Below are 27,079 nucleotides of genomic sequence, written 5' to 3'. Positions count from 1 at the left end.
CAGCCAATGAAACATTGTCATGGTTAAACCCATTGCCTTACCTTTACCTTTCTGCTGAGCCCCTCCCTCTCACTGGGAACTCTCTGAAGCAGAACGACACTCTTCACAATATTGCTGTTATATCTGACCCCAAGGTGACCTTCTGATCAGACATCCACACAATCACAACACCAGGAATTCCAATCTCTTAAACGTTGCTTTTCTCCACCTCACCCCAGCTCTATTGCTACTGAAACCCCTTACCCACGTCTGTGTCGCCTTAAACTTGAATCCAAAACAGAACCCTTGATTCCGTGACTCAGAATCTGGTTTCAGACTCCCCTCTCAGTATTTACCCTCAGACACATCCCCTCTGTATTTATCCTGTCAAACCCCTTCAGAATCCCATCTGTCTCAATGAGATCACCTCTCTTTCTCCAAAATCCAGTGAGTAGAGTCCCAACCTTTTCAGCCTTTATTTAAAAGATAATCCCTCCAAACCAGGGATCATCTCATTGAATCTTCCCTGAAATGCCTACAATAAAGTGAGACATTTCCTTATCTAAAGGGACCAAAACTGCTCTCATTCCTGCAGATATGGTGGTCTCACCAGCACTTCCACACGTTACTCTCAAGTATATACTCCAAACTCTAATACTGAAAAACTTTGAAACAAAACATTCGATTCCCCTTCCTGATTCCCTGGTGTAACTGTGTGGTAGCTTTCTGTGTTTCCTGAACAATTACCCCGGTCCCTTTGTGGTGCAGCTTTCTACAGTTTCTACCATTTAAATAGTACTTTGTTCTTTTATTATCTCCTCCAAAATGAGCAATTTCCCATTTTTCCCAAGTTATACCCCATCTGGCAACTTGTTGCCCCCTTCTCCTGTGCATCTCTCTCTTTTCACATTGGTCAGGATGGAGACAACTTGCCCATCGTTAGGCATTAGCCTTTCACACCCGTGTCTTATTGATGAGGCAGAGCGGCAGCACGGAATGAAAGAAAAGAAAGTAATTCTTGTTCCCCATAACTCACTGACGCTTGGATCATTTTCTCCAATGTGTCAAAGAACTGCTGTGTTCAGTCACGTGAGATCTCAAGTTGGAATCTCCGAGAAACCCACAGATTTCCCCCTGAGTTGACTGCTGAGTAGTCAAGGGTAATATGTACAGTAATCCTGGGCCACGAGGAGGGGATGGTGTGAGTTTCTAACTTGAACTGATTGTGACAGATTTTATAAACTTGTATTACAGGATATTACAAGTGGACGTTCAGATGGTAATCTCAGTAAATATTCTGCTAAACTCTGATTGAATTACTCAGTATATCAGGATCTGGATATTCGCATTGTGTGTGAGAGTATTGTGTTCCAGATCAATCCCATTTGCTGCTTAAAAATTCTCCTTGGAATCATCGCATTCTCTCAAAAGGTCTCCCCAAACCTTCAATGTGTCATGTAATCCTTTTATGCTGACCAGATGAGTGTAAGGTTTATTATTCGAATGTGTAATTTTTGTATAAGGATGTCTCAGAGAGGGAGCAGAATATTCTTAAAGGGGAGAATAACCATTTTGAAGGGAGGCTGTTGTTTATTGGTATCAATGACATAGGAATAGAAGAGTTCACATTGTTGGATCATTGGAATCTCTTGTGGGGTAGAATTGACCTCCATCAGAAGGATGGATTGTACTGGTACTGGAAGGGAACAGTTGCTAGTGCTATTCAGGAGGCATTAACCCAGTGAAGGAATGTGGGTAAACCCAGAGAGAGAGTGAGGGAAGAGCTCAGTCTGACGCTGGTACAGTTCAGACGTCAAATAGTCAAGGCAGGCAAAGGCATGGCAGAGAACGAGGTAGGACTGAGCAGTTACCCTGCATTTATTTCAATGCAGGAGGCCCAATAGGTCAGGCAGATGAGCTCAAGGCATAGTTTTGAACATGGCACTGGGATATTATCGCAATTACAGAGGCATGACTCAGGGATAGATAGGGCTAGATGCTATAGCAAAGATAGAAAGGGGGCAACAGAGCAGGGGAAGTGGTATTTTTGATTAGGTATAACATTCCAGCTGGGTTTCAAGAGGGTATTCCTGGGAGTATATCGAGGCAAGTTATACAGGTGGAACTGAGAAATAAGAAAGGGATGATCTCCTTATTGGGATGGTATTATTGACCGCCCCCCACTTCCCCAATAGTCAGCAGGGAATTGAGAAGCAAATTTACGAAGACATCACTTATCTGTAAGAATAGTATGGTTGTTTACAAGACTTGAACTTTTTTATTCATTCACAGGATGAGGGTGTACCTGGCTGGGCCTAAAGGGCAGTCACATTGCTGTGGGTCTGGAGTCACATGTAGACCAGACCTGTTAAGAATGGCAGATTCGGACCCTGAAGGATATTAGTGAATCTGATGGGGGGTTTTTTTCGCAACAATCAACAATGGAATCATAGTATTTCATAGATTCCTAATTCCAAATGTTTTTTGAATTCACATTCCACCATCTGCCGTGGCAGGATTCACACCCTGGGCCCCAGAACGTTATCTGGGTGTCTGGATTATCCATCTAGTGATAATCTCACTAGGCCATTTGGCAGGGTGAGTGACTGAGGTATCCGTGGGGCAGCACATCAGCACCAAAGATCCCATGGTCTCTGCAGAACTTAGAAAGGGCTGGGGAGGGAAATATATTCCTGGTGGTGGGGTCTGACTGTAGGTAGCGGAAATGGCAGAGGTTAATGCGCTGTATCTGGTGATAAGTGGGGTGGCAAGTGAGGACCGGTGGATTATATTCTTCTTGTGGTTGGAGGGGTGGTGTAAAGGCGAAGGTGCAGGAAGTGGAGGATATGCATTGAGGGGCATTGTTGATCACGTGGAAGGGAGATGTGGTCCTTGAAATAGAAAATCTTTCTGAGATATCCTGGAGTGGAATTGCTTCGCCTGGGAGCAGATATGCCAGAAGCAGAGGAATTGAGAGTACAGGATCACGTTTTTACAGGAATATACTCGAGGGTAATCAGGAGAGTAAAAAGGGGACATGACATATCTCTAGGAAATGGTTTAAGGAGAATCCAAAGAGATTCTACAAATACATCAAGGATAAAAGAATAACCAGGCAGAGAATAGGGCACCTTAAAGATCAAGAAGGCCATCTATGTAACAACAGGAAGTGGGAGAGATACTGTGCTATTCTGTTCTAGAGAGTTTGGAGAAATAATAGTGATAACTTGAAAAGTGTCCATATTACAGAGGTGGATGTACTGGATCATAGCAAGATGTATCCCAGAAATTTGTGGAAAGCTAGGTAAGTGATAGCAGTGCCCCTCCCTGAGATATTTATAATCATCGTTTGTGACAGATGAGGTGCTGGAAGATGTGTGCCATTATTTTAAAAAGTGGTAAGGAAAGGCCAGGGAGCAAGAGGACAGTCACCCTGACATCAGTGGCAGGCAAGTTGTTGGAAGGGATTCTGAGGGAAAGGATTTACATGTATTTGGAAAGACGAGGAATGATTAGTGATAGTCAACGTGGCTTTGTGTGTGGGAAAGTCTCTTTCTCTAACTTGATTGAATTTTTTTGAAGGCAGACTGTGGACGTTGTCTATATGGACACTGAATGATGTTCCACAAAGCAGACTGGTTAGCAAGGTTAGATAACATTGAATGTTGGGAGAACCAGACATTTGGATACAAAACTGGCTTGAAGGTAGGCGGCAGAGGGTGGTGTTGGAGGGTTGCTTTGTGGACTGGAGGCCTGTGAGCAGCAGTGTGCTGCAGGAATGGATATTGGGCCCTTAAATAAATGACTTGGATGTGAATATGAAGTATGGTCAGTAGGTTTACAGAAGACACCAAAATTGAAGGTGTAGTGGGCTGTGAAGAAGGTTAGTTCAGAATACAACAGGATGTTGATCAGATGAGCCATTGGAGCAAGGAATGGCAGATGGAGTTCAATTTAGATAAATGTGAGCTGTTGTATTTTGGAAAGGCAAATCAGGACAGGACTATGCACTTAATGGTAAAGTCCTTGGGAGTGTTGTTGAACAAAGAAACCATGGTGTGCAGTTTCATTGTTCCTTGAAAGTGGTGTTGCAGGTAGGAAGGCGAGTGAAGGTGGCGTTTGGTACACTTATATTTATTGGTCAATGCGTTAAATACAGAAGCTGGGATGTCATATTGTGGCTGGACAGGACATTGATTAAGCCATTCAGGAATTCTGTTTTAAGTTCAAAATTCCCTGTTGTGGAAAGGAGGTTGTGAATCTTGAAAGAGTTCAGACAAGATTTACAACCATTTTGCCAGGTTGGAGGATTTGAGTTAAAGGGAGAAGCTGAATAGGCTCGGGTTAATTTCCCTGGAGAGTCAAAGACTGAGAGGTGATTTTACGGAGATTTATAAAATCACGAGGGGCGTGGATATGGTGAACAGCCGGAGTCTTTTGCCCCCAGGTTAGATGGGTCCAAAACAAGAGCACGTGGGCTTAAGTTGAGAGGGCAAAAATTTAAAAGGGATCTAAGGGGCCACGTGTTCAAGCTGAGCTGTGTGGAATGAGCAGCCAGATGAAGGAGTGGAGGCTGATAGAATTACAACATTTAAAAGGCATCCGATTGGGTACATGAATAGGAAGGGCTTCAAATGATATGGACCAATAGCTGACAAACCGGACCCCATTACTTTAGGATTCCTAGTTGGCATGGACCAATTGGACCAAAGGTCTGTTTCTGTGCTGTACATCTCTGACACTAATAAATGAAAATAAGATGTGTTCCTCTTTTGTGGAGAGCTAGCAGAAGCACAGATAATTGTCCTTGGAGCTGAGAAGGTAAAGCAATGATTTCAACCAGGTGCAGATTTGTTTCCAAGGTATTTAATTTACAGAGAGAGAGAGGAATTGTTAACAACGTCACAATTTTAATAACTATTTTCAAGTAATTGGCAACTAATGCAGGATGAATATGTGAATATTATTTTATTCAGTAAATTCTGAGCATCTGGAACAGTCTGAATGGCAGCTGGACACCGATTCAGCAGTTATTCATAAGCAGATTTGGAATTTTACTTTTTAAGCAAAGATTTGGGGGGCTATGGGCAAATGGGAGGGGAGTTGGGACAGATATGCAGCATCTCCAGAGGGAGAGGGTACATCCCATATGGGCTGAATAGCCCCAGCCCCTGTGCTCTGTGATACTGCCCCATTGACTGTGAATGATGAAGCTCATCCCAGGGCAGAGAGAGGGAGGATACCACCACTCACCTCACAATGGGCCCCGATGATTGATGTTAGCACAGGCCAATAGGAGGCAGAGGGTGGGACTGGAGGACCAGACAGGACCAGTTTGTCTTCCAACCAATTGGAGCGAATGAGGGCATCCTCAAGGCTGGAACTAAAGAAAGGCACATATCGCAGAGATTTGAGAAACTGGAGGAGATTAGAGATGGGGAGCGTTCTGTGGCTGGAGAGGAATCATATAAATAAGAAAGAGTTGTGAGGCTGGATGAAGTGACAGTGATCGGGAGAGTTGAGGATGGAGGAATTTAGAGTTAGTGAGGATTAGAGTCCTAATGTTATACAGCAAGGAAACAGGCCTTGTGGTCCACCCAGTCCATGCCAACCATAATTCAAAACTGAACTAATTGTACCTGCCTCCGCTTGGTCCACATCAATCCAAATATTTCCTATTTATGTACTTATCTGAATGTCTTTTAAATATTGTAATTGTATTCACAACTACCACTTCCTCTGGAAGTTCATTCCACACGTGTAAATTTAAAAAAAAAACCCTAATGTCTTTTCTCAAATCTTTCTCATCTCTTCTCAAAATGAATGCACCCGAATTTTGAATTCCCCTCTCTCCCGGCCATTCACCTATATCTACACTCTTCACGATTTCATAAACCTTTTAATAAGGTCACCCCTCAACCTCCTACACTCCAGTGAAAAAAGTCCCAGCCTCTCCTGATAACACAATCCCTCCATTCCCATTAACATTCCAGTAAATCTCTTCTGAACCTGCTCCGATTTAATGATATCCTTCCTATAACAGCATGACCAGAGCTGGGATTAGAATTCCAGAAGAGGCCTCCCCAACATCCTGTACAACCTCAATATAACGTCCCAACTCCTATACTCAAAGGTGTGAACAATGAAGGTAAGTGTGCTTGAACACCTTCTTAACCGTCCTGTCTACATGTAACACAAACTTCAAAGACGTGAAGCCCTCGGTCTCTTTGTTCCATATCACTACTCAACGCCTTACGTTTAATGAGTGTACGTCCCGCCTTCGTTTGTTTTATCAAGATGTAATATTTTGCATTTATTCCAATCCAAAAATCCTTTGAGTATAAAGGCAGTAGGAGTATAATTAAGAGGGAAATCGGGAGGCAAAAAGGAGACATGAGATAGCTTTGGAAAATAGGGTTAAGGATAATCCAAAGGGCTTTTATAAATACATGAGGAACAAAAGGATAACTAGGGAGAAAATAGAGACCCTCAAAGATCAGCAAGGCAGCCATTGTGTGGAGCTGCAGGTGATGGGCGAGATAGGAAACAAGTATTTTGCATCAGTGTTTACTGTGAAGAAGTACATGGGAGATATAGAATGTGGGGAAATAAATGGTGACATCTTTAAAAATGTCCATATTACAGAGGAGGAGGAGGTGCTCAATGAGTGGCTAAGGAGCTGGTGCAGGGGAAAAGGATTCACATTTTTGGATCATTGTGATCAACTCTGGAGTAGAATTGATGGATTGTACCTGATTTGGAAGGTGTCTAATATCAAGGCAGGGAGACTTGTTAATGCTACTCGGGAGGCAGTAAACCAGCGAGGAGTGGGTGTGATCGCAAATAGATAGTGAGGAAAGAGGTATCTCTGAGGGGTACAATTCAGAAGGCAAATAGTCATTGCAGGCAAGGGCAAGGCACAGAACAAGGTGGGGTTTAGCAGTTACACTGCATTTATTTCAATGCAAGAGGCCTGACAGGGAAGGCAAATGAGCTCAGGGTATGGTTTTGAACATGGCACTGGGATATCATGGGTATTATAGAAACGTGGCTCAGGGATGGAAAGGACTGGCAGCTTAATGTGTCCGGGTATAGATGCTATAGGAAGGATAGAAAGGAGGACAAGAGGAGGGGGAGTGGCATTATTGATTAGGGACAGCATTATGGTTGTGCTTAAGGAGGACATTCCTGGGAGTACGTACAGTGAAGTTATTTGGGTGGAACAGGGAAATAAGGAAGGGATGATCTCCTTATTGGGGTTGTCGCGTGGGTTTCATCTGGGTGCTCTGGTTTCCTCCCACAGTGCAAAGATATGCTGGGTAGGTTCGATTATCCTGGCTGAATTTCCACAGTGTTCAGGGATGTGCAGGTTGGGTGGATTATCCAGGCTGAATTGCCACAGTTTTCAGGGATGTGGAGGTTGGGTGGATTATCCAGGCTGAATTGCCACAGTGTTCAGGGATGTGCAGGTTGGGTGGATTATCCAGGCTGAATTGCCCACAGTGTTCAGGGATGTGGAGGTTGGGTTGATTATCCAGGCTGAATTGCCACAGTGTTCAGGGATGTGCAGGTTGGGTGGATTATCCAGGCTGAATTCCCACAGTGTTCAGGGATGTGGAGGTTGGGTGGATTATCCAGGCTGAATTGCCACAGTGTTCAGGGATGTGGAGGTTGGGTGGATTATCCAGGCTGAATTGCCACAGTGTTCAGGGATGTGGAGGTTGGATGGATTATCCAGGCTGAATTGCCCACAGTGTTCAGGGATGTGGAGGTTGGGTGGCCCTGGGAAATGCAACGTTACAGGGGGAGTTTAGGTGGCTCTGAGGGTCAGTGTCGATGTGATGGGCTGAATTGTCTCATTCCCCACTGTCGGGATTCTCTGATAATTCTACTAGTTTTAAAATAGTTACAGAAAATAATAGACCATATCTATAAGTTAAGTTTCTAAATTAGACAAAGGCCAATTTTGACAGCACAAGGGAAGCACTTTCAAAATTTGTTTGCGGGAGGTTATTCCCAGGGAAAGGGACGGCTGGAAAGTGGGAACATAAGAACATAAGGAATAAAAGCAGGAGTAGGCCATCTAGCCCCTCAAGCCTGCTCTGCCATTCAATAAGATCAGGGCTGATCTTTTCATGGCCTCAGCTCCACATTCCTGCTCTCTCACCATAATCCTTAATTCCTTTCCTGTTCACAAATCTACATTTTGCCTTAAAGGCATTCAAGTTGATAATGTCAAATGCTGCACTCGGCAGGGAATTCCACAGATTCACAACCCTTTAGCTGAAGAAGCTCCTCCTGAACTCAGTCCAAATCTGCTCCCCCTTATTTTGAGGTTATGCTCTCGTTTCAACCGTCCCCAGTGGAAATAACCTTCCAGCTTCCATCTTTCTTACCCCCTTAATAAATTTATTTTTTCGTCTCCAACCTCCCATTCTTCTAAATTACAATGACTATAGAACCAATTTTCTCAATCTCTCTACATACACCAATCCTCAACTCCCAACTCAAATTAGTGATCCTCCACTGCACCCTCTCCAGTGTCAGTACATCCTTCCTGAAGTAAGGAGACCAAACCTGTACACAGTACTCCAGGTGTGGCCTCCCCAGTACCCTGTACAGCTGGAGCATAACCATCCCTCTAGCAAGGAAGGACAATATTCCCTTCACTGCCTTAATTACCTGCTGCACCTGCAAACCAACTTCCTGTGATTCATGCACAAGGACACCCAGCTCCCTCTGTACAGCAGCATGCTGCACGTTTTCACCATTTCATCATCCAGTTTGCTGTTAGTCCAACCAAAATGGATGACCTCACATTTCCCAACATTGAACTCCATCTGCCAGATCCTTACCCACTCACTTAACCGATCTGTATCCCTGTGCAGACTGACAGTGGCCTCTGCAGACATTGCTCTACCTCATCTTTGTATCAAATATGAACTCTGACACCGTACACTTGGTCCTCAACTCCAAAACATTTGTGTAAATTGCAAACAGTTGTAGTGCCAACATTAATCCAAACACCCGTTTATTCCCATTCTTTATTTTTTGTTGGTTAACCGATCCAGTATCAATGATAATACATTACCCATAATGCCATGCATCTTTACATTATTCAGCAGCCTTTTGTGTGGCAACTTGTCGAATACCTTCTGGAAATCCAGGTACACCACATCCACCGAGTCTGCCTTGTCCAACGCACTCGTAGTATCCTCAAATAATTCCAGTAAATGTGTTAAACGTGACCTGCCTTTCATGAATCCATGCTGTGTCTGCTCAATGAGACAATTTTGACCCAGATATCTCACCACTACTTCCTTGAGAGATTCAAGCATTTTCCCCACTACAGAAGTTAAGCTAACGGGTCCTTTTTGAAAAATAGTGGCACCACATTTGCAGCTTCCAGTCTGTCAAAACCATCCCAGAATCCAACAAATGGTAGTGAATTATCACGAGGTCTATTTGTTATCCCCCCCCCCCATCTCTTTTAGTCCCTGGGATGCATTCCATCAGATCCTGGATACCCATCTACCCTTAGGCTGTTATCTTTCCCAACATTACCTCTTTACTGAGAATGATTGCTTCTGTCTCCTCATCTGCCATTGCCTCCATAGGCCTGCGACAATGAGAGTACACAGACAGTATGTTCCTGTTAAGGTCAAGGCTGGTAGGTGTAAAGAATGCTGCCTGACGAAAGATATTGTGGGCCTGGTCAAGAAAATGAAGGAGGCATATGGCAGGTACAGAGAGCTATGTTTGTGTGAATCCCTAGAGGAGTATAGGGGCAGTAGGAGTATACTCGAGGTAAACCAGGAGGGCAAAAAGGGGACATGAGATAGCTTTAGGAAATAGGCTTAAGGAGAATCCAGAGTGATTGTACAAATACACTAAGGAAAAACGAGTAACCAGGCAGAGAACAGGTACCCACAAAAATCATCAAGGCTGTCTGTGGAACCGCAGGAGGTGAGAGCGATTCTGTATGAGCGGAGAGGATTTACAAACAAAATGTGCACGTCGGAAAACACAAATTTTAACGTCCCAGTCTCGTGTTTTCAGTAAACGGGGAATTGCCTCAGTGTGGCTGCAGGTATGAGTGTGTGCCGCCATCTTTATTCGGGGCAAGAATTCTCTGGACACATGTGGAGCCACCAGCTTTGTAGGGGGCAAGGTGCAGCCAGGCGCATGTGCAGCCTTTCTCTGGTACAGAGTCATTGGGCAGGATTTACACAGAGCACATTCAAACTCTGAGAAATGGATGTTTATTTCTGGATTTGTTTCATCATTCATTTAAATAATTTGGTATCGTAAATGAGTTTACAGGTCATACAAAATTGGAGGGGTGTGGATAATGAAGAAGGTTACGTCAGATTACAATAAGATATTGATCAGATGGGGTTTAATTTAGGTAAATGTGATGTGCTGCATTTTGGAAAAGCAAATCAGGGCAGGACTTGTACACTGAATGGCAAGGCACTGAAGACGTTTGCGCAACAAAGAGAGCTTGGACGGCAGGTTCATAGTCCTTGCAAGTCAAGTTGCAGGCAGATAGGATGATGAAGAAGGTGTTCAGTATGTTTTCTTTTATTGGTTTGAGCATTGAGTGTAGGATGTGGGAGGTCATGTTGCTGTACAGGACATTCCTTAGGCCACTTTTGGAATAGTGTGTGCAGTTCTAGCCTGCCTCCTATGAGAAGGGTGCTGTGAAACTTGAAAGGTTTCAAAAAAGACTTACAAGGATGTTGTTAGGGTTGGAGGATTTGAGTTGTAGGGTGAGGCATAAAAGACAAAGGTGCTCCGGTGTTAGAATCATGAAAGTGTTGGCCCCTAAACAGCGCATCAATGAATATTCATGGGCTATGCATATACCTACGTGAACACAGGCCACTCACAATATGAACACCTATCTCCCTCTCTGTGCCTACATTCCTTGTCTGTGTGCCCTTTCCTGCTTCCCTTGTAACATTGTGGGTCTGATTACCCTCCCTGTACTGCAGCTATTCCCCTGTGTTTCTGTGTTTGCCTCAGCTCCCATGGCCCAATTCAGAATGTGGTTAGAATTATCTCCCACTGGGAGTCCCATGTTTATAATTACAGTTAAATAGGGTCCCATGTCATCTTTTAAAATTCATCAAACCGATTTCATCATCACAGGTTGGGGTTTGGTAATCCCCCTTGGTCCTTACACACCTCAGGCTTCCTTTCTGTATGATCCTCGATATTACCCTTTTGTCTCTGAGTCACCCAAGTTATTTCAGCCCATTCAGCCTGTCCCCTCCCCAGTGTGTCCCTGTAATATCTGTAAATGCCTGGAGCCACTGATCGGCTGTGCATTGGGGGAACCGACTCTCACCCTCACCCTCTCATTGCAGGGACAGATTCTGCTGTACACGTCAGGGCATCTTGGGCCGAGGGAGGGTCCGTACATCATTTTCGGTGAGACTGTGTACCTCTACTAATTCATCCATATTGTCCCAATAAGGCCCATTATTACCATTTCTCTATCAGGCTGGGTGTTCATTCACCAACATCTGTTATTCAGCTGGATAAATGGTTCAGTTTGGTTTCTGTCAGTTCCCTTTGTTGCTCCCTACTGTCTGTCCAAGTTTGAGCTTTGATGCCCAGTGGTGCCATAGACCCGGCCTTCTGGGCCTTACAGGACGGTGGGTCATCCCACCCATTGCCGTCCCTCTGTCCATACCTGAGCGCTTCACCATCCAACCCGTTCCAGTCCGTGTCACCATCCTCACTGCCTTCTGAGGAGAGCGGGGCACTAGGTACCTACCCCCACTGTAACTACCACCTGGCCTTTTGGCTTTAAGGCCTCACGTCTGAGAGCCACCACCTTCACTTGTTCCTGTTTCCCATAATAATTCAACACATCCTGTCATTCCTGGAATAAAACAGAGCAAAATGTGAATTTGGTTTTATTTGAAATAATTTGACATTCACTTTGACATATCTATCGAGGTGAGAATTGTACTGTGATTATTTAAGTGAATTTAACGTGATCATACAATGAAAATAACTCTGATAATCAACGACAATGAATGAACTGAATAATATGTGATTATTTGTACCAGTTCTTGCATTGAAAATTCAATTTTATTTTAATGCTTGTCACCCATTACACCGTGGGCATTGTTATTAGGGAATAAAGTAATGGAAGGATATCAGAGAAAATAAAAAGACTTTAATTTTAGCTTCACTGCAATAATAAACCAAAACAATATTTGGAAATATGGTTAAACTACATAACAAAGTTTCCAGTGTCATTATTGACATGAAAACTATTTTAGTTTGCAAGTTGCTTTGCTCTAAAATAATTGGAAATGAATTGTGATTATGAATTGACCATTTAAAATATATTTTCAAGAGAATAGTCAGATATATAGTTTTGGAGGCAACTTAGGAAAGGAAATAAATATGTATACATTGGTATTAATAGTTTTAAAATGTTTGGAAGTTGACTAGAATTATTTGATTGAGAGAGGCTGCATGATTATTAAGACGAATTCACCTTTTTCATTTCATTGTTGGTTTCACTAGAATCTGTTGTGGTCTAAGCTCTTGTTGTGTGCAATGGACTGTCACTAATAGCTTAATTAACCTGCGAGTCCCTGATCAGGTTTCCTTTGTCTGTAAGTCAGTCTGTAAGTGCGCGACACACCTGCTTTTCTGAGGGGAAACAGAGATTCTTTTCAAAGGAAATAAGTGGCAGTTCACACTGAGAATGGTTACTACCACACACCATAAACAGGGAAGTGTTTTTCTGAAGAATTTCATTGTCTATCTATAAACTGATGGTACCTGTGTTTGTCAGTTTATGGAGGATTCAGCACCTTTGTTTTGAGCTGGTTTTATACAAGCAGTTGGTTCATTCCGTCTTTGCCAAGAATGTTGTTTCCTTTCCCCTTTTACTGTGATTCTGCAGGTTAGAATATTCTGAGAGTCAGTAATATTCAATAACTGAACGTTGAATGATTTTGACTCTAACAGAGCAGTGGCATCTCTCCCTACCTTCCCACTCTCTGTGGGTTAATTTTAAGCCCAGCCTGCCTGTTTAATATCTGAGGTCACGAGGTGTTGGAAAGATCAATGTGACTAACTCCATCAGCCATATATCGGTGGGATATAGTGGAATATTGTGGGATCCCTGAGGTAACTGGATCCAGGTGTATTGTTTTCCTCAGCCAGTAAATGCCAGCCTATTCTGGGATTCCAGGTCCACAGGTATGGACCAGAACCCATTCACAATATCAAGGACTGAGACGATATCCTGTTGCGATTTCAATCCACTAAATACAGTGGTGTGGTTCGCTAATGTAGGATACACTTTAGTGGCGGATTTACTGAGTAAGGTATACTCAATAGTGAGGTGGGATGAGCTGTCCGGCTTCTGAGAGTTAGTCTGGGATACTGTCCGTCTGACTATTCCCTGCTTCTGTCAATCTGTTACTGTCACAATTACTGCCTCCTCAGCTTTAATGGGATCCAGTTTGTGTGGGGAGTGAGAGGGCCCTTAATCTTTACAGGATCTACAAATAATAACCCACATTCCTGTTTGAGTTACCCACACTGCTGCTTGGGTCCTAGCTATAACTCCCCAGATTCCCTGACTGTTCCAGTCTCCCTGCAAGGTAACTACTCTGGAGATGTCGACTCTCCTTTGCTTCCTGTCCCAGGCCTGTTCAGGTTGTTCCCTTATTACAGTTTGTGTCTCTACATCAATAGTTGGTCCTAACTGTTCGAAATGGACAACTCCCAGAGTGGTCCCTTCCTCAGTTTCCCACACCCCACATCTGAATATATTTTGCCATATGCATGATCTGCGTCGGGAGAAGTTTATTTCATCCAGCTTCCTTGATTCCTTCTCCGACTGCTCTCATTTTAGTAATTGAGGTGGTAAGGGACAAATCCATATCAGTCATTGATATAGATGCTCCTGTATTAATATTTGTTCTGCTGGTTCCCAAACACAGTGTCAATGAATATTCATGTGCCTACGTGAACACATGCACACACACAATGTGAACATCTATCTCCCTCTCTCTGCCTACGTTCCTTGGCTATGTGCCATTTCTTGCTTCCCTTGTAACATTGTGGGTCTGGTTACCCTCCCTGTACTGCAGCTATTCCCCTGTGTTTCTGAGTTTGCCTCAGCTCTCATGGTCCAATTCAGAAAGTGGTTAGAATGATCTCCCACTGGGAGTCCCATGTTTATAATCACAGTTAAATAGGGTCCCAGTTTAAAAACAAAAAAATGATGTTTGGGGTTTGGTAATCCTCCGTGGCCCTTACACACCTCAGGCTTCCTCTCTGTATGATCCTCGATATTACCCTTGGGTCCCTGAGACACCAAGGTTATTTTAGCCCATTCAGCCTGTCCCCTCCCCAGTGTGTCCCTCTAATATCTGTAAATGCCTGGAGACACTGATCGGCTGTGCACTGGGGGGGACCAGCTCACACCCTCACCCTCTCATTGCAGGGACAGGTTCTGATGTACACGTCAGGGTATCTTGGCCTGAGAGATTTTGGCCTGACACCATCATCGGTGAGACTGCACCTCAACTAATTCATCCATATTGTCCCAATAAGGCCCATTATTACCATTTCTCTATCAGGCTGGGTGTTAACTCACCAACATCTGTCATTCAGCGGGTGAACTGTTCATGTTTGGTTTCTGACAGTTCCCTTTGTTGCTCCCTACCGTCTCTCCAAGTTGAGCTTTGATGCCCAGTGGTGCCATGGACATAGCCTTCTGGGCCTTACAGGGTGGTGGGTGATACCACCCATTGCCGTCCCTCTGTCCATTCGTGTGCGCTTTGTCACCATCCTCACTGCCTTCTGAGGAGAGCGGGGCACGAGGTACCTCCCCCCACTGTTACTACCACCTGGCCTCACGTCTGAGAGCCACCACCTTCACTTGTTCCTGTTTCCCATAATAATTCAACACATCCTGTCATTCCTGGAATAAAACAGAGCAAAATGTAAATTTATTTTTACTTGAAATAAGAATAATTTGACATTCATTCGACATATCTATCGAGGTGAGAATTGTACTGTGATTATTTAAGTAAATTTAACGTGATCATACAGTGAAAATAACTGATAATCAACGGCAATGAATGAACTAAATAATATGTGATTATTTGTACAAGTTCTTGCAATGAAAATTCAATTTTATTTAATGTTTGTCACCCATTACACCGTGGGCATTGTTATTAGGGAATAAAGTAATGGAAGGATATCAGAGAAAATAAATAGAGTTTAATTTTAGCTTCACTGCAATAATGAACCAAAACAATATTTGGAAATATGGTTAAACTACAGATCAAATTTTCTAGTGTCATTATTGACGTGAAAACAATTTTAGTTTGCAATTTGTTCTGCTCTAAGAATAATTGGAAATGAATTGTGATTATGAATTGACCATTTAAAATATATTTTGAAGAGAATTATCAGATATATTTTTGGAGGAAATTAGGAAAGTAAATAAATATGTACACATTGTATTAATAGTTTTTAAATGTTTGGAAGTTGACTGGGATTATTTGATTGAGAGAGGCTGCATGATGATAAAAACTAATTCACCTTTTTCATTGCATTGTTGGTTTCACTAGAATCTGTTGTGGTCTAAGCTCTTGTTGTGTGCAATGGACTGTCACTAATAGCTTAATTAACCTGCGAGTCCCTGATCAGGTTTCCTTTGTCTGTAAGTCAGTCTGTAAGTGCGCGACACACCTGCTTTTCTGAGGGGAAACAGAGATTCTTTTCAAAGGAAATAAGAGGCAGTTCACACTGAGAATGGTTTCTACCATACACCATAAACAGGGAAGTGTTTTTCTGAAGAATTCCAATCTCTCTCTATAAATCTAATGGTACCTGTGTTTGTCAGTTTGTAGAGGATTCAGCACCTTTGTTCTGAGCTGTTTTTATACAAGCAGTTGGTTCATTATGTCTTTGCCAAGAATGCTGTTTACTTTCCCCTTTTACTGTGATTCTGCAGGTTAGAATATTCTGTGAGTCAATAATGTTCAATAACTGAGCATTGAATGATTTTGACTCTAACAGAGCAGTGGCTTTGTTTTCAGCTAATTATTCACTTTCCATTTCCTGGTTGTGTTGAATGTTCCAGAAACAGGCTCTGAGCAATGTTTCCATTCACTGGTGTTGGAGTCACTGACAGCCACGTGGTCAGTCAGTTTCAGGCTGATGGATCAGTTTCTCTGTCCTATTAGATGGTGGTCACTTGCTCAGTTTCCGATGGCTCAGTCAGTCTGAGCGTCAGTCCATCAGCTGCTGAAACCCTCCATCCAGCATTTGTTCCCTCTCACAGTGACTACTCCAATACAGTCCCAGCTTGTCTCCCACATTCACCTCCACATACTCATGATCACCACAGATTCTCCTGTCTGTGTCCTTATAGCAAGTTGTGTAAGACACCTACTTCAGTTTTAACCTGAACGATATTATGTTTAGAAAGATCATTTCAAAATTTGGTTCACTGCTTCTTCAGGATCTTCCTGAAGCAGGGCTCATGCCCGAAACGTCGATTCTCCTGCTCCTTTGATGCTGCCTGACCTGCTGCGCTTTTCCAGCAACACATTTTCAGCTGTAATTGTATTAACCAGTTTATTACAAGTTACTGACAAAATATTTTAAGAGGAGCTGCTATTGCTGTTGGAAATGCTGCTGGTTGGTATAATAGAGGGCTGGAGGAGAAAGTGAGGACTGCAGATGCTGGAGATCAGAGCTGAAAATGTGTTGCTGGAAAAGCGCAGCAGGTCAGGCAGCATCCAAGGAACAGGAGAATCGACGTTTCGGGCATATGCCCTTCTTCAGGAATGAGGAACGTGTGTCCAGCAGGCTAAGAAAAAAGGTAGGGAGGAGGGACTTGGGGGAGGGGCATTGGGAATGCGATAGGTGGAGGGAGGTCAAGGTGAGGGTGATAGGATTCGAATGGAGTGGGGGCGGAGAGGTCAGGAAGAAGATTGTAGGTTAGGAAGGTGGTGCTGAGTTCGAGGGATTTGATTGAGACAAGGTAGGGGGTGGGGAAATGAGGAAACTGGAGAAATCTGAGTTGATCCCTTGTGGTTGGAGGGTTGAGGTGAATACAGTACGCTGTTTTGATGAGAAAGTTGAGCAATGTAAGATTCTTTTATCGTTGTTAATAAGAAGAGGCAGAGATTGCAGGTAGGACATCCACAAGCATCCACCCTCACCACCAGTGATGCTCAGTAGTGGCAGTGCCAATCAAGCGGGCTGCTTTATTCCGGATGGTATCAAGTTTCTTGAGTTTTGTTAGGGCTGCACTCATCCAGGCAAGTGGGGAGTATTCCATTACACTCCTGACTTGTGCCTGGTAGCATTTGGACAGGATTTCAGGAGCCAGGAGTTGAATTACTCTTGGAGCCACTGTGTTTATGTGGTGAGACCAGTTCAGTTCCTGATCAATGATAATCCACAGGATAATGTTGATAGTGGGTGTTCAGTCATGGTAACACCATCGAATGTCAAGGGATGGTGGTTAGGTTATTTCTTATACGTGATAGCCTGCATTTGTGTGGCATGTATGTTACTTGCCTCCTGTAAGCCCAAGCCTGGATACTGTCCAGGTCTTGTTGTACTTGGACTTGGACTGCTTCAGTACCTGAGGAGTTAATTATTTATTAATATTAAATACTCATAAGATTATGCAAATTCCTTTTTCTATCAAATATCATGGACTGTATCTTGTGGTCACTCTCATATTCACTTTCATTATCTTTTTATTTACTTCCTAATTCAGACACAAATGTTTGAACATCGATCAGAATAAAATTTCATAAATTAAGAACACATGTTTCTACAAGTAAACTCATTGAATGAAATGCATTACTTCTCTATTGTCTGCATTTTGACAAAAATATAAATTCTTTTCAAGAACTATTGAATGGCTCATTTATTGTCCTCAATCCATCAATCTCGGTATTATAATTCAGTCTTCAGTTTACCGATCTTACTGTATGTCTAATCAACATCAGAGCAAAGTGTTTTTAAAATATTGAGTCAATTTATTTGTTCAGAATACAACTTTTATTATGAATTCATTATCCTTATAATACTTGCAGAATAATTTGTTTGTCTTCCTAACGTGTATCGTCAGATCCATATATTATTTTAATCCATATTTTAATTTAATCCATTGCAACAATGCTATTGTTTTCAGGTCAACGATCCCACAATGGAACCAATCATTTTGCATCCAACACGCTTTGTAAACTGACTTTTGCTCATTTGAATAATCACAGTAATCTCAGCCTTATGAATTCAGAGATCTGTAACTACTTTTCACTGCAAAAATTCCTGTTCATGTCTGCGCATTGCACAGTCATGTAGCGAAATTGAATCTCCTCTTCTAAGTGTACTGATAGATTTTCGAAAATCTGAGTGTTGCTAATATCTAATTATTTTTCAGTTCAGTTGAGGGTATAAATGTGTAATAATGGCTCAGTACATGAAGTAATGTGACGTTATTGCAATGTACAAACTCACAATGATTGTGAATATCAATTTTTATTTTAACCATGGAAACACAGTTGAATTGATTTAATTTTATTTCACTTCAATGCTCACAATCATTGTATTTCTTATCACAATAAGAGCGAACTATTTCATGTGACAAAATTATTTAAAATTCATTTCACTTTTTTATGGACACAAAATACAATTAACACCCGTTTGTTCTTTCCTTGACCAATCACAGTGAAGTTTGAGTTGTCGAATGCTAGACTGATACAGCACGGTAACAAGCCATTCAGCCTAACTTGGCACTCTGGCCAGGTTTCCGAAACTAAACTAGTCCCATTTCCCTGTGTTTGTCCCATACGCCTTTGGACGTTTTCTAACCAATAAACTGTCCAAAAGTCTTTTAGATGTTGTATTTGTGCCAGCCTCTGCCCTTCCTCTCACAGCTCATCCTAATATGTGAAACACACTCTGTGGAAAAGTTGCCCCTCAGACCCCTTTTAAATCTTTCCCCCTCACCTTAAATATTATTTACACCGTAGAATATTTAAGACTGCAAAGTTATTAAAAGTTGAGAGGTATTTAGAAGCAGCATAATAACATTCATACTTTAATCAGTGATGTGAAGCAAATAAATTCAAGATGTTGTGGTCATTATAATGAACAACAGTTACAAGTTGAGACAATGTTGGTTGAAAAGCAATTCAGTAGACACTTAGATATTTTCTAATCAACTCTGAGGTGATTTGACGCATCTCTGTTGAAGGTGGGAATTGAACCCATGCCCCCTGGTCTACTAGTACAGACATTACCCGAGTCCTCCATAATAATCCCTTGCAGGAAGGGCAGGACTATAATCACATACTTATTGTGTTTATTCACAGGGAAAACTACTGAGATATTTATTGTTATAATTGGACTAGGATTGTATTAGACAGTTCCAGAGTGTAATGGATCGATAAAAAGAATTAGTTATTTCTAATAATGAAGGAACGAAGCAACAATGATCTTAAATAAACATAGATCTCATGCTAATCAAGTAAGTCAATATGTTTGAAGCAGTTATTCATCTGCATAAATAAAAATTAACACGCTTTGTAATGCACATGAATTGGAAATAAAGCATTCGTCTTTCAATGTGACTACTCAGCGAAAGATAACTTTCCTCATTTTCAAAAAATTGTGATTGCTAAGAATTCAAGATTTATTGTTAAAGCATAGAGCAATCATTTGTAAATTCTGGTTTATTTACACAAGAAACTTGGAAAATTTAAATAATGTTTAACATGAAAATTATTTAGCTCTTATTGTAATAATCAGATATATAGAGATGTTAGAATTGAAGTGAAATACAATCAATACAAGAATGTAAACAAAACTGTGGATAGTGGAAATCAAAAGCAAAATCAGTAATTGCTGGAAAATAACTCAGCAGGTCTGGCAGCATCTGTGGGGAGAAATCAGTGTAAATACTTTTGGGCCAGTGACCTTTCTTCAGACTGCATTTTTGCTCACCACCAATTCAATCTGGCAAAGCGTAAACACTTACAATTATTTTTGCTCAGATTAAGAGATTGCAGAGTGCAATATTGTTTACGTCAGTTGATGTATTGAGCCATAGCTCCACATCGACAGTTGGAGATATTGGATTTCAACAATGTTTGCCGGTTAGATATTGACAATAATTAGTTTTAAAATGGCTGATAACAAATTTAAGAATGATGAGAAAACTCTTATTGCAATGTAATTGTGCAATATGTTGGAAAAAAATAAATATTTATGTTAAAAACAGTTAGCCATCTCTTAATTGATAAGACTGTTTAATGATCCTTCCATTAATATGAGAATTCAAATGAAAGAAAATGAGATAGTTAGTTTTCTCATCCAACAATCATTCTTTGGTTGACTGCAGGTGTGTTGACCTGAAAAGAATGTTAATATTTCATTATGATACTGGCACTAAGAAATAATGGATTCAACTAAAATGTGAATCTCATGATGGTGTGTGAATTGAAATAACAATTAAATAATAATTAATGTTAGAACTCAACACTTAAAATGATTCAATATTATCAAAGCAGTTTGTACTGGATATTCATTAAAATCAGTAAACTGAGAATTAAAACATTGGGTTAATTTAAAAACAAAAATCACACCTTCGAAGATTATTCATCAGAATTGTTATGTCATTGAAAAAAATCCTCATTTCTTCAAAAATTTTGCATTTCCCTCATTATCTGTCTTTTTTCCACAGGGATCTGTACTGGAACCCTTCTGTTTGCGATACAAATATATAGAAGTGAAATGGATTAAAATCTAACTGGGGAAATTAATACGTTTGCAGATGATATAACGTTCAGTGCAGTTGTGGACAATGTAGAGGTTTGTCAAATAATGCAGCAGGAAAAAGATAAATTGCAGCTATGGGCAGAGTAATTACAGGTGAAGTTTAATCCCTACAAGTGTGAGGTGTTTCACTTTGGAAGCTCAAATGTTAAGGAAAAGTAGATAGTTAATGGCAGGACATTAACAGCTTTATTATTCAAAGGGATCTTGGCGTTCAAGACCATTTCCCTGTAAGTGACCATGCAAGTAATTAGGTGGTTAGGAAGGCAAATGGTATGCTTGCCTTTATTGGTCAGGGAACTGGTTACAAGTGTCAGGAAGCCATGTTGTAACTTTATAAGACTTTGGTTAAGGCATACTTAAAGTGTTGTTTTCACTTTTGTTCGCCATATTCTAGGAAGGGTATGGATGCTTTGGAGAGGGTAAAGAGGGCGTTTACCAGGATGCTTCCTGGATTTGGAGAGGCGAGAAAAACTCAGATTGCTTTTTTGTGGAGTGGCGGAGACTTGGGGAAGACTTGATGGAAGTCTCTACAATCATGAGATACATAGATAGGGTTGATGGTCAGAAAGTTTTTCCCAGAGTTGAAGCATCAAAAACTATGTGACATGCTTTTAAGGTTAGGGGGAAAATTCAAGGGGCATGTAACGGGCAATTTGTTTTTACACAGGGAGTGGTAGATGTCTGGAATGAACTTCCATGGTTGGTGGTGGAGGCAGATACATTAAGGCTCTTTAATGTTCATTTTGATAATTTGGAAGGATATGGACCAAGAGTCGGCAGAAGGGATGATTTTCTTTTGCATTATGTTCAGCACAACGTTATGGGCCAAATGACCAATTCCTGTGAGAGAAAGTTAACGTCTAACTCATATGAAATTTAATCTCATCAATATTTAGCCACTGGTGTCAGAAGTGGGAAGGAAATAAGTAGAGAACGAACTTGACTACAATCTAAAAATATAGTCAATTAAATTTAGAGTTTTTTTGATTTTTGTTCTGAATTATCAGATTAATAACTTTGTTGGAGATGTTTCGAAAATGTTTGCAGTTACTGATGTGCTGTCGCAAAATGACCCTTGTTAAACTGAAGATTGGACCAGAAACCTGTTAGAAAACTTGAAAATATTCAGTAAGGTGAGATGGACCTCATAATTTAATCCATTAATTCTTACTGCCAATAGTACAATAACAAAATCTTTCAGCTCTGCACCAAAAAGCAGTGATTTCCATCCAATGCTCATTATAAATATCTGAATGCTACTCGTTTCAACAATCAAAGTAATCACAGCCTCTTTGGTTAAGAGACATCTAAGACATTTCACTAATAATTACTGTTTACTTCGACAAATTGCTCGTTCAAACAGCAATGTGAGATTTCTCATTAATATTCAGTTCACTGACAGCATATTAATAATTTACTTATTGCTAATATCTAATAATTCATCCTTCCAGTAAGGGGTATAACAGTGGAATTATGGCTCAGTACATTAACTGATGGAAAGGTATTGTAGTGTTCACTCTCCCAATTATTGTGAATATCGATATTTATTTTGATTTGATTATATTTTTCTTCAACATGAAGATTTATTGTATTTCTGATCACAGTAATAGTTAAATATTTTAAAGCTAAAAAAAATCAAATTTGTGATTTTTGTCAACAGGAAAAAAGAATTTACATGCATGTGTTCTTTTCTTTATCAGAATAAATTTTGAATTGTTGGAAGTTATGCATTTATATAAGGAAGGGGAGCTGCCTGCAGCAGAACAGTCACATTGAATGATTTTTTTTGTGATTACATCCTGCTGCTAAGCATTCTAGCTATCTTTTCATGATAATAAAAACGGCTTTAAACACATTACGTAGTCATATTTTTCATGAATTTACAATAAGTGTATTTATCTTTCTTTCAATTGTCATGATGTTAATTTTTAAGTAAGAGCATATATGCTTAGTACCATCATTATTGGGAATTACTATTTCATTCTCAGTCCATTACACACAGAAACAGTCCAATTAATTCCCAGCCCAATTATCGGAATGAATATTGATTAGTTTTCATTTGAGTAATCACAATTGGTTATAATCCCACCCTTCCTTGTTAGGAACATAATGAAAGACACTTGTGGATCTCTAATAGTGTCTCTCCTGTGAGACTAGGAGGTGTGGGTTCAGTTCCCTTCTCCAACAGAGATATGCCAGAGCAGTTTGGTGATTAGAAAATATCTAAGCAGAGTTTGAATTGATTTTCAATCCAGTTTTGGATCTGCTTCTGTCTGTTGTTCATTCCAATAATCTCTCAATCTGCAATTTATTACCCTCACGTCATTAATAACATTATGTATCATATTACATTATATCTAAATTTTAGATTTGAGGACACTGCAGTTTTTAAAATTTTAAAGTATCTGTAATGAAATTCATTTCGTTTAATCAAAATACATTCGGGTATTATTCATATGGTGGGCAACAGGATTTTACTTGTTTATTCTGTGAACTTAATTCTGCAGAAGAGTTTCAATAAACATTTAACACATCATTATTGTGCATTTCAACACCTCCCGTACACCAATCCTTATTCTCTAGTCCGAGCAGATGAAGAGATGAAGATCGCCTGATGAAGAGGCAGCACCTTGAAAGTTAGGGCTTCCCAATAAACCTTTTGGACTATAACATAGTGTCACGTGATTTTTAACTTTGCTCACCCCAGTCCAACTCCAGCATCTCTAAATCATTCTAAAGGAATTCTCATAATTTTTAAAAAGAAAATATGACTTTAATTAAGCACTTTAACACGCGATTATTAATCCCTTCCGATATAAGTAAAGTATCTCAATGTAAGTGAAATCAATGCTCATAAAATAGGGCGCATAAAGCAACACAAATGTCTTCCTGGTCATGTAATTGCTGCTCTGGAGAAAACCGGAGTAAGTCTCTTATCGTTACTGATAACAAGAGCCACAATAAACATTTGGTGACCAGTTCCATCCAATAAATGCATTTGATTTCTTACATTTTGGTTCAGTAATTGCACACAAAATATTTAGCTAAAACCAATAACCATGCTTCATTACAAATGACCGAGGATGCTAACGTCAACATACGTAGCAGCTTGCCAATCAGGGTTCCGGTTGAAGTATTGCAAAATAAAATAACTTAATTTCGGCTTAGTACAACTGTAGGTGAAAACATGTTGACTTTGCGCATTAAAAACCTTTATCCGCTTATCCAGAGAAAATACTCAAAGGTGACACTGTAAATTTAACTTATTTTGACTTTCTTTCACGAAAACAATCATGTGAATTGCTTTTCATTTTCTTCCCAGTTCTGAGACAAATGTCAAAATATTTACGATATTAACTCTTTATGAATAATGAAAGAGTTTTCTCTGCAAGAACAACATGAAGATGTTCAAGGTCCTCTAATTACTGTTGAGCAGAATACTCTTCATAAGGGTCTTCTTATCTTGAACCGATGCTTATTATGACCTTGATTTTATTTCTGACTGGTGTTTTGGTGACTGATATGTTTTCAAACCAAGTGCAATGCATAAGGATTTATTTCAATTTGTTATAAGAAAAAAACTGCTTTGAACATGTTGATTTCTAATTATTTTTTTACTCCCAAGTTATTTATCAATGTACAATAATCAGAAAATTATGGAAGATCCCTGTATCTTATGTTCACTTCAATGTGCACTTTCACTATCGAGTTATTTACTTCCTACGTCTGATATGAATGTCTAAACGGTGTTCATGAACAAAACGTTGTAAATTAAAGCTACATCCCAGTAAGCAAACCAATGGATGGAAACATGTAATTCTTGTAATCCTGCATTTTTGAACCAAAAGCAATTCTGCTGAATAATCACTGAATGGCACATTTTTCTGAATCATAAAGCTAGCTACTATATTATGTTTCTCAGTTTGCCAATCTTTACCAATCCAATTATCATCAAAACAATGCGCTTTTAAAATATTGAATCTTTTTTTTAGATTACAACGTAATTTTCCAGTCACTGCCATGACAATAATTGCACAGTTATTGGAGTTAATCATTGTAAAAACTATAGTGTGATTCGCATTTTAATTGCATCAATTGTTTCTGAGTACAAACACTACAATATAAAAATCAATTTCCTTTTCAGGTGAACGATCCCATAATGGAACCAATGATTTCCCATTCGATTCCTCATTGTAAATATCTGATGATTGCTCATTTGAATGATCGTGGTAATCTCAGGTGAAGCATTCAGAGAACTGCAATTATTTTCATCAGAACAATTCCTGGTCGTTTCTCCACATTGCTCAGTTAAATAATCAACTGAGATTTCTCAGCATTTTTTTAATACCCGAGTGGCCAGTGACAAGCACTGCCCTTTTCATCAAAGGGCAATCTCCTGGTTATGTTTTTTTTTAAAACCCCACACTACTGCCTAACTGCAGTAGTGCTTATTTTTCCCCAGCACCCAGGGTGTTTGTGTGTAGGTGTGAGACACAGTGAGAGCCACAAGGTGCACGAATCTTTATTCAAATTCCACCACCAGGGAGATAGGAAAACACTGAAGTGGCCAGTGACAAGCACTGCCCTTCACATCAAAGTGCAGTGCTTTGTGATCAAAACAGTGAAGAGGAGGGTAGGGACTAAATTAAAATAAAGTTGGAGGAGGAAATAATGCACTCCACTCCCTGTGGCTCCCACCTCTCCCTGAACAACTCCAGGGTGTTGGTGGACACCGCGTGCTCCTTCTCCAAGGACACCCGGGGCCAAACGTAACCGCGGAAGAGGGGCGGGCAGTCAGCCCTAATGCTCAGTATTTTTTAAATTAAATGATATAATTTTGACAATTCAATTGTTGCTATTATCTAATCATTGCTCAATATAGTTCAGGTTATGGTTACGAATTTATGGCTCGTAAATTAAATAAAGTAAAGATTTTGCAGTGGGCATTGTGAATATCAATTTTTATTTTAATCGTGGGAACAGTTGAATTGTTTTAATTATGTTTTACTTCAATGTTAATGTTTACTGTATTTATAAACACAATACAGGTTAATCACTTTTCATGGAGCAAAATCATTTAAAATTCTTGTGACTGTTTGAAGTACAACAAAAGGAACTAACATCTTTATTGTTTCATGAAATAATCACAGGATATTTTAAACTTTGGGAAGTTGAACATTTCTGGAAAGAAGGGAAGTTGCCTTCAGACGAATAGCCGCATTGAGTGACTAATTCATTTATTTTCCTAATCATTTATGTTGCAAATACAAATTCATTTTCTTTTCATTTTCTGACACGCTGCATTGGACATATGGAAATATTTTATAGATTGAGTTTCGTTCATTAATGTACAGTGATCAAATGATTAGGTTTTTTTTCTTATCATGAATAATCATGCGATTCATATTTAATTAAAGTCGTTATTTATTTGTTACATTATTACTGTAAATTACTAATTCGATTTGTCAGTTCATTACACACAGGAAATACGGAATTAATTCCCATTCAAATAATTACAAGAAACATTTGATTAATTTTCATTTGAGTTGCCACCGTAACCATGTGACTATGGTCCTGCCCTTCCCGAATGGGAACATTATGAAGTCTCCTTGTGGAGTTCAAACGTTTCAAGCACATAAACCCTTATTCTCCGGTATTATAAAGAGGAAAATATTAACAGTCGAAATTCCTCTTCAGCAAAATAACCAATTGCAACTTCATGTTATTCATTGGTCAGCTGATCACCTACATTTGTAACTAAACATTGCAATTCATCTAAATACTGGTATGTGCATTGATCTAATTAAAGTTCTAATTATTAGTTATTCATGAATTGTCAGGAATTTGTTTTTATTTTCCATTCACCTTTTCATATTGAATGTAAGATTGATATGCTGTGAAACTATTAGCGTGTTTTCATTTGAACATTTAATTTGTCTCTCTCTCGCTCACTTATCTCACTTCATGCATGATGGCTTCAATGCACTTTGCTAAACTTAAAGATTTTGTTGACGTTAAGTAGTATCTTTAGCACTCACTTATCATTTTAATCCAAAATCATAGAATCATAGAGTCATAGAATCCCTACAGATTCTATCCCAAATAGAATCCCATTTGGCCCAACAGTCCACACTGACAATCCAAAGAGTAACCCACCCAGACACACCCTTGCTCGATTACTCGACATTTCCCCTGACTAATACACCTAACCTAGGTAAAAACAATGACTGCAGATACTAGA

General features: G+C 40.1%; 1 long non-coding RNA gene across 8 annotated transcripts in view; it reads left to right on the top strand.

Annotated features, from left to right (window-relative positions):
• Positions 1–26,663, top strand: part of LOC140492676 (uncharacterized) — a 58,693-nt gene extending 32,030 nt beyond the window's left edge. For 3 of the 8 annotated variants that reach the window (XR_011963619.1, XR_011963612.1, XR_011963614.1), the window contains 2 exons: positions 6,023–6,127; positions 18,191–22,693. This is a non-coding gene — a long non-coding RNA (uncharacterized lncRNA). Of the gene's footprint in view, positions 1–1,233; positions 1,259–6,022; positions 6,128–11,351; positions 11,416–18,190; positions 22,694–24,982 lie in introns of those variants that run through there. The other 5 variants (XR_011963613.1, XR_011963616.1, XR_011963617.1 and 2 more) reach the window with 4 other exon arrangements.
• Positions 26,664–27,079: the final 416 nt, after the last annotated feature.

Source organism: Chiloscyllium punctatum, chromosome 21 (assembly GCF_047496795.1).
Source record: "Chiloscyllium punctatum isolate Juve2018m chromosome 21, sChiPun1.3, whole genome shotgun sequence".
Classification (NCBI taxonomy): Eukaryota; Metazoa; Chordata; class Chondrichthyes; order Orectolobiformes; family Hemiscylliidae; genus Chiloscyllium; species Chiloscyllium punctatum.
This window is presented reverse-complemented; position numbering and strand designations above follow the sequence as displayed.